Raw genomic sequence first — 12,092 nt, forward strand, 5'->3', positions numbered from 1 at the left:
CTGAGATGCTGTCAAATGTTGCCACCATAAAGCTGACCCAAACAGTCAGAAGAAAGTAAGAATATGACTTGGTTAGAAGACAGAGGGTGGATGAGATTAAAAATAAAATGAAATAAGATAAAATAAAATAAAATGGATTATGTGAATAATTAAGTCTACTTTTCTATGTACTTCCACAGCAAGTAAAATGAGAAACTATAGATGGGAGAGTTCCACAGCCAACTATTAGAAGAGATTGTTTGGAGAAAGAGCTGTGGTGAAGTGACCTTTTTTTTTCTTTCTTTCTTATTGAGATGTTCCATTTTCCTTGAAGCTAATTTTAACTTTAAAACATCTGTGATTATTTTCTTTTTAAATCAAGTTGGGCCGTATGGGGAAGGGAGGCAGAGAAATGAGCCCAAAGGCTGTGAGGTGGGATCCCTCCCACTGCACAGGCTGCTGGTGGGCACAGTTCCAGCGGGAATCACTGATGGATGGCAGCAGAAGCTGCCTCACCATCTCTGTGACATATATGGAAGTGAAAGAATAAGAGTACAGCTTTTCAAAACCTTATTTTATGTTTCCTTCATATTTAGCAGTCCAATCTTGAATGCAAGTACCAGTTTTGTGTATTCCTTTTATGCTTTTGTTTCCTCTAACATCAGTCTGTCTCTCAGAAGTAATAATTTGAGTGTGGAAGAAAAAGTTGAGCTGATTACAGAGGATGCATATTCCCCATCCCCAGTAAAATAAACTAGGAATCCATGTAAATGAGGCATACAGTTTATAATGAATTGGGCTGATCGCGATGATGTGTTTGAGTGTCTCTCTCAAAGTTCATTAACTTAATGTAATATACAGTGGCAAGAATGATACCTATGATTACTCCAATTAAAATGATAGTTTTGTGCTTTTCTGCGCTGCAAGTTAGTGCTGTGAGAACGTGAAACACCTCATAAATGCTACCCAGCTGCAAAAGTAACAAAGTGAGTCTGCCAGCTTTTTCTAGCAGCTTTGGGAATAACAGGCATGGCAGTGGCTGGATTCTGTCATTGCTGACAACTGTCAGTTCACCAAGCATGGTAAAACCAAGGCACTACGTCTGTGATAACATTGCTCAATAATTCATTAAAATACACTAAGTAAAATGTGAAAACATGTACTTTTAAATTGAAATAAAAAATAAACAGAATTAAAAGCATGGTGTGTGGACACCACTACGAGGAGGCTGTAAGCAAGGCTCACCGTCCTGCTCAAAAGAAGTGCAAGATTAAAGCTGTGCTCTGTTTTGAGCTCACTGCTTATTAATAAAGAGTGGATGGTAACTGAAGAGATGAAGAGACTGTATTGTGTGACACCACAGAGCTCTGCATGTGTGATGTTCCTTCTGATGCCATAATAACCATTTGATTTCTGACCCTGAGGTGAATTTTGTATACTCATATGCATGAAGGAGGTGAAAGGATATTCACTGAGATATGCCCTTCTTTCCACACTGTGTTTTTAAAAGTGACATAATTGAGGTATAAATAAAATAACAAAGAAAGCTTTTTCATATATACATTACTATTTCAAACTGCCAACAGTTGTCTTCCCACTTGCTGGTATTTTAGAGCCCTTAATTTTAAATGGCACAGCTTTCCTTTACCATCTCCTGTAAAATGCATTCAACAGAGAATGCAACTTAAGGGAAATCAGGTCTATAATCAGGTCCTAGGAACTTTGCTGGAGTTTCCGGCTCATTTCCTATTTGTTCTGTGACAATAAAGAATACAGAGCCCTAAAATTGGCCCTTAGCAATAGACGAGGCTGTATCCTTTCCCCAAAATTAAAATGAGGACCTTGTGCATGGTAGTTGCTTAAAGTGTCTGCCATTATGTGGAATGCCAAGATGCCATCCCCTGCTGTTTTCTATTCAGATGAATGGGAAACCTATGGATAAATTACCACTTGCAGCGTGTGATAGCGGACATTGTAAGCAGCTGTCACTATAGTTCTGTAATTATGCAAGTATTTTTCCAATATTATACAATTAGATGGCCCCATCTCTCTTTCTTTCTCTTGATAATGTTTTTGTAGGTGTCAAGAGCACTGAACTCTCTCCTTGTTCTATCAGTTACATCTCAGTGCAGTACAGCCAGCACTTTGCCGATGGTCCTGGAGCTGGCACTCTTCCTACACAAGAGGTTGTCTTCTGCTGCATTTACAGTACTATCTCACTCTTTTTTTTTCTTTTTCTTTTTTTTTTCCACTGTGAGATAGTGAAAATCATCTGTCAGTAAGCAGTCACACCTTACCTTTGTTAGGGATATCAGGCAGTGTTGGTTGTTAGAAAGATGCCGCTGGCTTGGAGCATTTGGTGGCCTAAATGTGATGTGGGAGATAGACCAAACAGTGGCAGTACCTCCTGCAAGACTCTGAGGGGACTTTGTACTACAAGGATGGGAGAGAAACTGGATGGTATGACACAAAGCCAGCTTTCTTAAAAGTAAAAAATAGAGTTCAGTTCTCAGCTATTAGCAAATTGTTAGTTTGTTCCTCGAAGTTGTTCAGGAAGTTATGTTTTACTACAGAATGCTACCTCTTTCATTATCATCTCTTGTTCCTTTCCTTAGGATGCCTATAATTAATGGTGAGATCATGAATACTAAAAAAAATGCATTTTCCCAAAGATTGTTAGTAAGAGTGGCTATTTTTTTTAATTTTTTTTTTCCACCTTTATTGTCATTTTACAATTTAGTATTTTTGATTTTGCCCATTTATCATGCATGGTGTTTCTGCAAGTCTATTTGAACATCAAACTGTGGAGATCTGAGGCCACACAGCGTATCAAATCTCATCCTCAACAGGTGGTCTCCTTTCTGAAGGGGTCTAAATATTTATTGTTTAATCATCCTAAAAAATCTGCTGATTTCATTTTCATCCTATAGCTTTTAACCTAAAGAAACTCTGTTACATCAGAAGGGGATTTGTTCTTCGAGGCAATCAATCTTTTTCTATTAGACTAAAGTTTAAAATAATTTTAGATTCAACACCAAGGTTGCTAATTAGTGCCTGTTATTTTTATTTTTGTTTTACCTAAATTTGGGCTAAGTCACAATGAATATTTTATTTGAAAGGCTTCCTTCTTGCTGCCTTAAAGAAAATTCCCATAAACAAAAATTATGAGCCAATTTTGAAATTGCCTTTAATTCTGCTGTTTACAAGGTCCTCAAACCCTGTCTCTTCAGTAAGCATGCAAAGATTATTAAGCTGGGCTCCTGAAGCAGCTGTACCAATTAACACGTTAACCCTCTCCATGCATTGACATGGCACCTGGCTGTGTGCTATGCTAGTCAGCTCGAGTGCAGGCTCACAAGGGTTTTACTGAAACCACCGCTTTTACTGACCTGTGCTCGTGGTGCCAGTTGCACAGCCATATGAGAAGCGAACAGGGATACTGATGTTCTAAATCACTGCACTTATAGGGACAAACATGTACCTCTGCCCAAAGCCTCCTGGGCAGTTGCACCTACGGCATGTCCTGCAGTGTGCTCCTGGGACTTCTGCTGGCTGTGGTGGGTATCACAGGAGCCAGGAGGCTGGCTGCAGTATGGTGGCAAAACCAAATTAATGTGGCTGGGCATTGCAGAATGCAGGTTCTCCCACTTGTGTTTGATGTGCTGCACGAAGGCACAGGTGGATCAGGGCCATCCTGCTCTCTCCCATCACTGCTGCAGGTGCATTTCTTCTCAAGTCAACAGCAAGTGAGGGAACACTGTCATGCCGTCACATTATCTTTCTCATCTCTTTCCATAGGTTAATCCCTTGCTAACTTTGTAAATGTACTCAACAACTCATTTGGGGGGGGGGGGGGGGGGCACATTACAGATTTATCTACATATTTCAGGGTATATAAATGGATCTAAAATAAGTTGCAGGTAATAAAACAGGATATGCAGTTTTTCTTTTGGATGCCTGGAAACATTGACAAGGCAGAGTTTGTAGAATATCATTTTCTGCCTTTATTTCTTGAGCTTTTGCAAATATAGGACTTTTGAGAGCCTGATGAATCTTGATAACAGAGCATCATTCTAAATTGATAAATGAGAAGTACGAACCATGGTAACATAATGCCCCCTATGGTTTGCAAGGGAGTATGTACAACAGCATTATGAGGAATATTCCCTACATACTTTCCTTCAGTTAAATCACAATTACATGTTATACTCCTCAGCTACAGAGGGAAAAATAGCTGGCTGGATTTTCTTAATAAAGAGGTCAGATGCTGCTAATTTAGATGCTCTGAATCTCCTCCTCCTTTTTGGAGATTCAAAGCAATTGGGATCAAAAATGTTTTTAAGTACTGTAATTGCAGAACCAGTAGCAGCTGGGTGAATACATTTATGTACTGGACTGGGGTCTGAAGGAGGAGGTCGCCTAAGGAAAGCCAAGCACCTGCCTCAGAGGGGAGAGGGTGCTCTGTAGTTTAGTAAACAGCCACTTGATGGCAACATTTTACCACGCATAAGTAAAGCCAGCATAATTTGACAGTAGAAACTATAAACCTGTAGGGAAAAACAAACAAACAAAAAACACAGGCAAACAACAACAAAAAGACTGTATGTTTCCTCGAGACCCAGTTAAAAAAAAAAAAAAAAATCCGTATATTAATTCAGCATTGTTTTCCCACAGCCTTTGCAAATAGTAGCTTTTTATCCACCACATCTTGTACATGCCATGACTGTAAGTACATTTATGTGTTCCCTCGTTAGAAGATTTCATTTAGCAAGTTAGTGTTTCCTTCAGCATGGCAACCCTTTTAAGCAGAAGAGGGCATAATATATTCTTAAGTTTGCAGAGTAGTAAGTTGCCTCAGCAGCAAGAGATACAGAAGATAATGAATAAATAATGATAGGACATTTTTCTGGTAAATTAGCTGTTTTCCATTCAGAGTTCTTTTCCTCTGGCTCCCCACATCCAGTCTAAATGCAAGTCTTCCCCCTTTGACCTCTCAGTTTCTTTGATTCCCTGGTCACAATAAGAGCAAAAGCAATGCTGCACTCGGGAGGGGAGCAGACATGTCAGATCTGTTGTGATCTGAAAGTATGGGCAAAGCCGTCCGACCTGTGAGAAACACGTACAACAGTCTGCCATGGAACTGTGAAGGCAATGAGCAGGGACAACCAGCTGATCCAAGACCTGCAGCTCATCAGTTCCCTTGGATGCCCACAAAGTTCCTTTTGAACCTTCCCAGAGTACAAATGAAACTGATCCTTGTACAGTGGTGAACCAGCAGCAACTGGGGTTCACCCACCAGTATCAATGGATGCACAGATACAATACAAACACAAACTGGCTAGTTCACATCCCCAGGGGGCTGAAGAGCATGTGTGTGGAAGTGGGTTATTCACGCAGGGTAGAAGTAATGTGGTTGCGGAGGTGAGATGTCTCCTAAACCCAAAGTTTTGGGATTATGTCATGGATCAGTTGGTGATTCCAGACTTAATTCTTATAATGGCATTCCTCTGTTGCAATAGCTACTGGAGACATCATGTTTGTTTCAAATATTTGTCTTTGCAATCTGGCGATTGGGTAGGAAAGAAAGATAAAGGACAAAGAAGGAATGACTTGTTCTGTTTTGCATTTTGTCAAAACATAATGAAAATTATTTTGGTCCTCTGCTTTTAAGTTGAAATTCAGGTAGCAAACTGTAGTCGGACTTATTTAGCAGTATGTATATTTAGAACTTAAATAAATAAATAAATAAATAAATGTCACCAATAGTCTATGTTATTAATCCTCTTGCTACCTCTCAGTTCCAGAGTGTGTCTGGAGTGGCGAGTGCCTCCTCTCCCTCCCTTCTCTTGCAACAGCCAGTTTATTTGTTGAACTGGGACTGAAAACACAATTCACTGCTAAATTTGCAATAACAATTACCATTAAGTGCATGGTAATTGTTATTCCAGCTACTGGTCCATGGCCATATATACAGTTAGTATTTAAAATCCTCAAAAAGACTTATTCAGAAGGTTTGTGAAAAATGAGGCAGTTTTTCTTCCCATAATGTCCAGACCTCAAATGAGTTATGTTGTCAATGGGAGCTCAAGAGGTTATATAGTTTTCCGTAATCTATAAAGCTTCTTCAGAATCATGTCATTAGCTTTCCTGTGGTAACACACAGCAGAGCTAATAATGCAATTATGGTTCATGTAGTTAAACTGTGCTATTGATTTTTTTTTTTTTTTCCCAGGAAGCCTTCATTTCTAGCAATTCTAATCATCTTCATTGTACAGCTGTATGGTTTCCATGTTTCACTATGAGGGAAATAAAATTGCAAATAAATACCATATTTCCTAATGTCTCTGTAAATGCCAGATTTAGTAACCATTAACCAAGTGTTGGAGTCTATAAAATGTATAATTTTTTGTCTTAAAAAAAAAAATAGAAGAGACCATATTCATGTCTCAGTCACTAGAATAAACTGTTATGCTGGAGTAAATGAGAGCAGAATTTCATCCAATATTTGGTTAATTCTCATTTGCTGAAAGTATAATTCATTATATTTCCAGGTTGTGTTATCCAACTTTTCCAGTATCCACTGTATTTAAAATGTAAGTGTTAAAGTAAATTAGTATGGTTACCACATGAAAATGGCATGTGTAAAAAGTTGTCTTTTAAATTCCCATTCTTTGGAACAAATCTGGAGAGTGGAGTCTTTTACCAGATATGCAATAAATGTGAGACCTGGCACTTATAGAAATGTGTTTATTATTATTATTATTATTGTTGTTGTTGTTGTTGTTGTTGTTGTTATTATTATTTTAGAAAAGGAATGGTGCCATCTGTGCCAATCCCCACCATAGCAAAAATCTCATTCCTGAGAAATTGGAACCCTCATTCAAAACTACAGCAAGTAGTGAAGAAGTTCACTGCCTGCATGGTCTCTGTCTTCCATGTTTAAGGTTGCTACAGGAAGAGAAAACAATAATGATGAGCCTCTGAAAGGACTGCCCTGTTTTCTTGATGTAAATTTTGTCTGTGTTAACTATTATGTTTCTTCTTGAGTAAACTATCAAAGGCGTTACAAAACCTTTAGAAAAGAACAATGATAATAGGGTGTTAATCATTTTTTCTGAGGAAAGAACTCCTTTAATGTTCCTGGGACATGAATGTGTTGAAACTAAACACAAACAATGCTTGGTGTGAGGTGGCTGAGGAAAAACTCCAGATACAAGAGTAACCTGCGAACTAGGCTTCCTCAGGGGACCGCATGAAGATGGAAGGGAGCTGAAAATGCCATTACAAAAATAAAGTAAACATAGCTAAGGGCTTTAGCCATTCTTTCGAAAAGTTGTTTTCTGTTATAATGAACCCTCCATGCTCTGACTGCCTTCATGACTCTCAGTCATTCCCCTGTGTGCGGCAGCAGCACAGCAGCACCAGGTTGTCACTGGGGATCCCATGAAGGGGATGTAGGAACTGAGGCAGCTCAAGACAAACCCAAGGCAATTGAGACAGAGAAAGAGCAGGAACAACTTTAAGGGTCTGAGCACCTTGTTATGGGCATGGAGTTGTTTCTTCCACGATGGCTGGAAGAGAGGTGCAGTGACAGAACTAGCAGTTGTACTAGTGAAGTTCATGTGTTTTCCCTTATTTTTCAATTGCTCAACTTTTTCTACATGTTCTATTTATTAATGCTATTTTATTTTTTTTTCAGTAACTGTTGTTACTTTTGTTCTTCAGTAAAGTACAGAAAATATTCAACCTGTCAGTCTGAAATCTTTAAAGCCAAATTGTACATGCATATCTTCCTACTGGACTCTCACTCTGGTTTGCTTGCAGATGGTGCTAGGTCAAAGAAACAGGCTGTGTCTGTATAGGACAAGTGGTTCTGAAACAATGAGCATCAATTTCATCTATGTAGAAGTTTTCTTCTTAGCTTATTTTGCTATAGCTTATTTTGCTAACCTAAACCATTGCCAGCTTGCTAATATTTTCTTCTCTCTTCTTGTCTTACATAATGAGGAATCTGCAAAATGCTTGGTAATTATTTAAAGTACAAATCTGTCACTTCTGGCAACTCTAGAACAAATTCAAAAAATTTTCTGTGATTTTTCACCAGTGAATGAACTGTGATACAAGGAGAGATGAACAAGAAACAAATTTGGGGAAAAAAAAAAAAAAAGATTCTGCTCTCCAGATCTAGTGCTGCTTTGAGCAGACTAGAAAAATGTGACTTGACCAGTAGTGTATCAGCCAATTGGTGAGCACTGGATAGTTCAGGTAAACCAAGGTGCACAACACATTCTGAGAAGCTAGTGTTCCAGATATGTTCCTAGATTTTTACTTGACACAATGGGATGCTCATGAATTACGTGCTGTTTTACAGGTTTGTTGGAAAAACAGCAGTGCATAAGGATTTTTAAAAATCCATGTGTTATCCCATGGGTTGTCAGTTTTAATAGTAGTAAACAGTATGGAAAATAAAATTAGCTGGTATCCTCTAAGAATTATTTTTCTTGGTAAGCAAGCCACTGTCATCCCTTCAATAAGTAGCATGTAGCACAATAAATGCAAAAACAAAATGTTTTCAAATTTTAAAATATGTGGAATAGTTCTGCTATAGCACTGGGTAAAATTTCTAAATCTTGCTGCTAAATGGAGAAAACAAATTGGAATGAGATCTTAAATTCCTTTTATTTTACTTATTTTACGGGTTGAAAAGCTTTATTAGAATTAAGCTCATCATTATTCTTTCAGTATGCTAATTAATAGAGCAGGATCGTGGATCTGTTAATTAAAATAAGATACCTCGGGGAAACTGAAATTAATTTTGATGTCCTAATAGAGTTGCCATTATGTCATTAAATCTCATGGTTTTCTTATCCATTTCTCTTCTCTCCCCTTCCCCCTCCCCCTAACATTTATTTAGTTTAGTTTATTTAGTTAGTTGGAAGTTGGAATTAGAATATTGAATAGTGACTTCCAAAAATGCAGAGGAGATCAACTGATAATTTTGATTTGACCTTCATGGGGCTGCCAGCACTGTTCACCTAATAAACACCTAATGTGCTCTAAAGGAGCACAAAACTGTTCACCTCTAGGTCACTGGGTCTGTGCTTCCAGAGGTTAATTTTTGAACAATCACTCCAGCTGCCTCCCGGAGTCATGAAGCAATGCTGGTTTGTATGACAAATGGAACTAGAAAACCCAACCATCAGGCAATCATCTTAATGACTGCCAAAATTTACTGCACCTTAATGAAATGTCTTTCCTGGCTGGAAAGTGTCATATGATGGCAAATACTGTGGTCAGCTGGGGGTGGCTGTGTTAGTGATGTAGTTCAGTCAATGTTTTTAAGGCAAACTCCTGGTCATCGCTGCAAAAAAGCATCCAAAATATACACAATGTTTTCTGATAACAACAGTTCTGATTTTACCTAATGAATTTTCAAAGCTAGTGAAGAAACTAAGAGTGATTAAGCTGTGGAAAATGCTGCATCTACATTAAGACATATGGTATCTTTTCTCTATGGACCCACCTGGTTGACTGAGACTCTCTTCAGGAGGGACGTGTGTGTTTTGTCTCTGCGCTGTCTGAGACGATGATGTCATAGTCGGTGGACATGTTTCCTACAGGCTGCAGTACTCTGTGTAATATATACCCATTAATTGTAAGGTGATTGTGTCAGCTTATGACAAACATAGGGATAGATCTCTGCGTTTCTGGAGAAGAGGTGGTTATAGAAAAGAGTTGTCCGTTCTTTTACATCAAATACTTATAACGAGTGCAAGGAAAACAATTGTTGAAATATTAAATATAAGCAAATGGTTGGCTTGAAATGCACAGTGTCAGAACTACAATAGTGTAAATGCGTGGCAGTCTAATGAACTGAAAGCTTCTGAACATTTCTTATTAACATGGGATGTAGTATGAAAGCAACATTTTTTGTACAACAGAAACAATTACTTTGTGATAAATACCATATACACCTGTGCTAACTGCAGGACAGAAACAGGTGAATAATGATCTAAGGGGAACCTTTACCTGATCCAACGCCTCTTCTAGTAAAATCAAACACAAATAATTAGATATAAAGACATTAAAAGCTAAATATACTATATTTCCTTCTTGATAAGTAAATTTTAAAGAAAAAAATAGGAAGGTTTCTAGACATAAATTCCTCCAGCCAAGCAGTGCTTGCCTGATCTCAAAGACTCTTTGATTTTAATAGATCTACTAAGGTGCTAACTTGCAACTTCCAATGATTTGTTCATCAATCTTTATAAACTTTACAGAATGGGATGGAGCAAATCTATTTTTCAGTTAAAGGGAATGCACATACACTCACTCAGTTTTTGTTACACACAAATTATTAATACCTGCAAACATGTAAGGTGTCCAGCACCTTAATACAGAGTAAGGGAGCAGGCTCAATGTTAGTGTTCAGTCCTAGTAGCGAAGCAAATGTAGGCAGCGAGCCCTGAAGCCTTCAACAGGGGGCAAAGGTTCCCAGCTCACAAAGGTTCCCAGCTCAGTGTCTTGGCAGAATTTGGGTGCTGCAGTTCTAAGTCCTTAAAAGTTATCTAGAATTAGTTATATATAACTATTCGTCATAACTAATATATACATATATTATACTATATATATATACATAATTATACATATAATCATATATTATATTATATATATAGTATTATATATAATATATAATTGTATTACAATATTTTATATTATATATATTATATTATAACTATATATATAGTTATATTATATATAACTAGTAATTATAACTAATAGCTATATTTAATTCTTTAAATGTTCCTCCGTTGTTTGTAGTTTTTCTCTATGTATTTTTAAATAGCACCAAAGGATGCTTGCGTTTGTGGATAAATATGATTAAGTCTTCTGTTGCTCCAGTCCTTAGTGAGGCTGCCTTAAATCACAGCTGGAGCAGTTTTTGACCAATATGTGAGTACTTGATAAAAAGATAAATTGAGATTGAATAAACTATTAAATACATAATTTTAATTGTAAAGACCTATCTCAGTGCAAAACTTGTTCTCAATTCCTGCAGAAATCTCTTGATGTAATCTACTAAAATGATTGTTTCAGAAAAATAAAAATAAAAATTAATAATAATAATAATAATAATAATAATAATAATAATAATAATGTGGTAAGAGGGGACATTGTGAAAGATATGGAAATTTGTAAAAGAAATGGAAAAACATAAAATGCACTTCGAGCCACACTTTGTATCTTTCTATTACCTGTTTACTGCAATTTTGTAAATAATGCCAGGAAATTAGTTCTTTGGGGCAGAACTGCTTCAGGGAAATGTTTATTTCATGAGCAGCAGAACAACAAAGCCTGGTCCCTGCCTGTGCATGGACCTGCCCATGGCACCACGGCGGCTCCAGCTTCTAGAAGGAGCCCATGCTCTGGAAGGAACCTCTGCAGCTGTGCTGGGGCAGCCCAGCCACCCTGCTGCCCTCCTGCCCGCTGCCTGGCACCGGGATCTGGCTGCAACTGGCTGCGGTGGGCAAAGCAGAGGGCTCCCTGGGCTGGGCTGGGCTGCCCCAGGCCCTTACAAGCATGGGTTGGGGATGGAAAGGACTAGCCAGAGAGCTGTTTGGAGTTCTCACAAAATGCTCTGCAAATGTTTGAAACCTATTCCTTCAGCATCTATCTCTAAGTGTGTGTTTTGTCTGTTTTAGGTACATTTTTCTTACTGCACCACACTTGCTTTATGTGTTGACAGAAGCTTTTTTTTTGTTGTTGGTGGTGATGGTGGTGGTTTGTTGTTTTTTTTTGGTTTTCTGGGAGGTGAAGCAAGTCTTTTTTCATTTTCAAAGCTGGGTTAGTGCTGTATCTGAGTTGCTTTTTGAAATTTTTGATCCATCGTTTTCAAAGTTATGTTTACGATATTTTCCCAGAGCTTTCCCTCTCCTTTTCTTCTTCAGAAATCTTGTTTAAGCTCTGTGTCTGCTCCCCAGGTTAGATCCTCACTCAGAAGAAGCATATCTTTGACAAGGAGAAAGGAAGCAAAAACTTTTAGTCATTCCTAATCTTTCTTTCCAGTGATGTCAAATTTCTTCCCAGTCTGGAGGGATTTATTTAGTGAGGCA

Source organism: Aythya ferina, assembly GCF_964211825.1.
Source record: "Aythya ferina genome assembly, chromosome: 9".
Taxonomy (NCBI): Eukaryota; Metazoa; Chordata; class Aves; order Anseriformes; family Anatidae; genus Aythya; species Aythya ferina.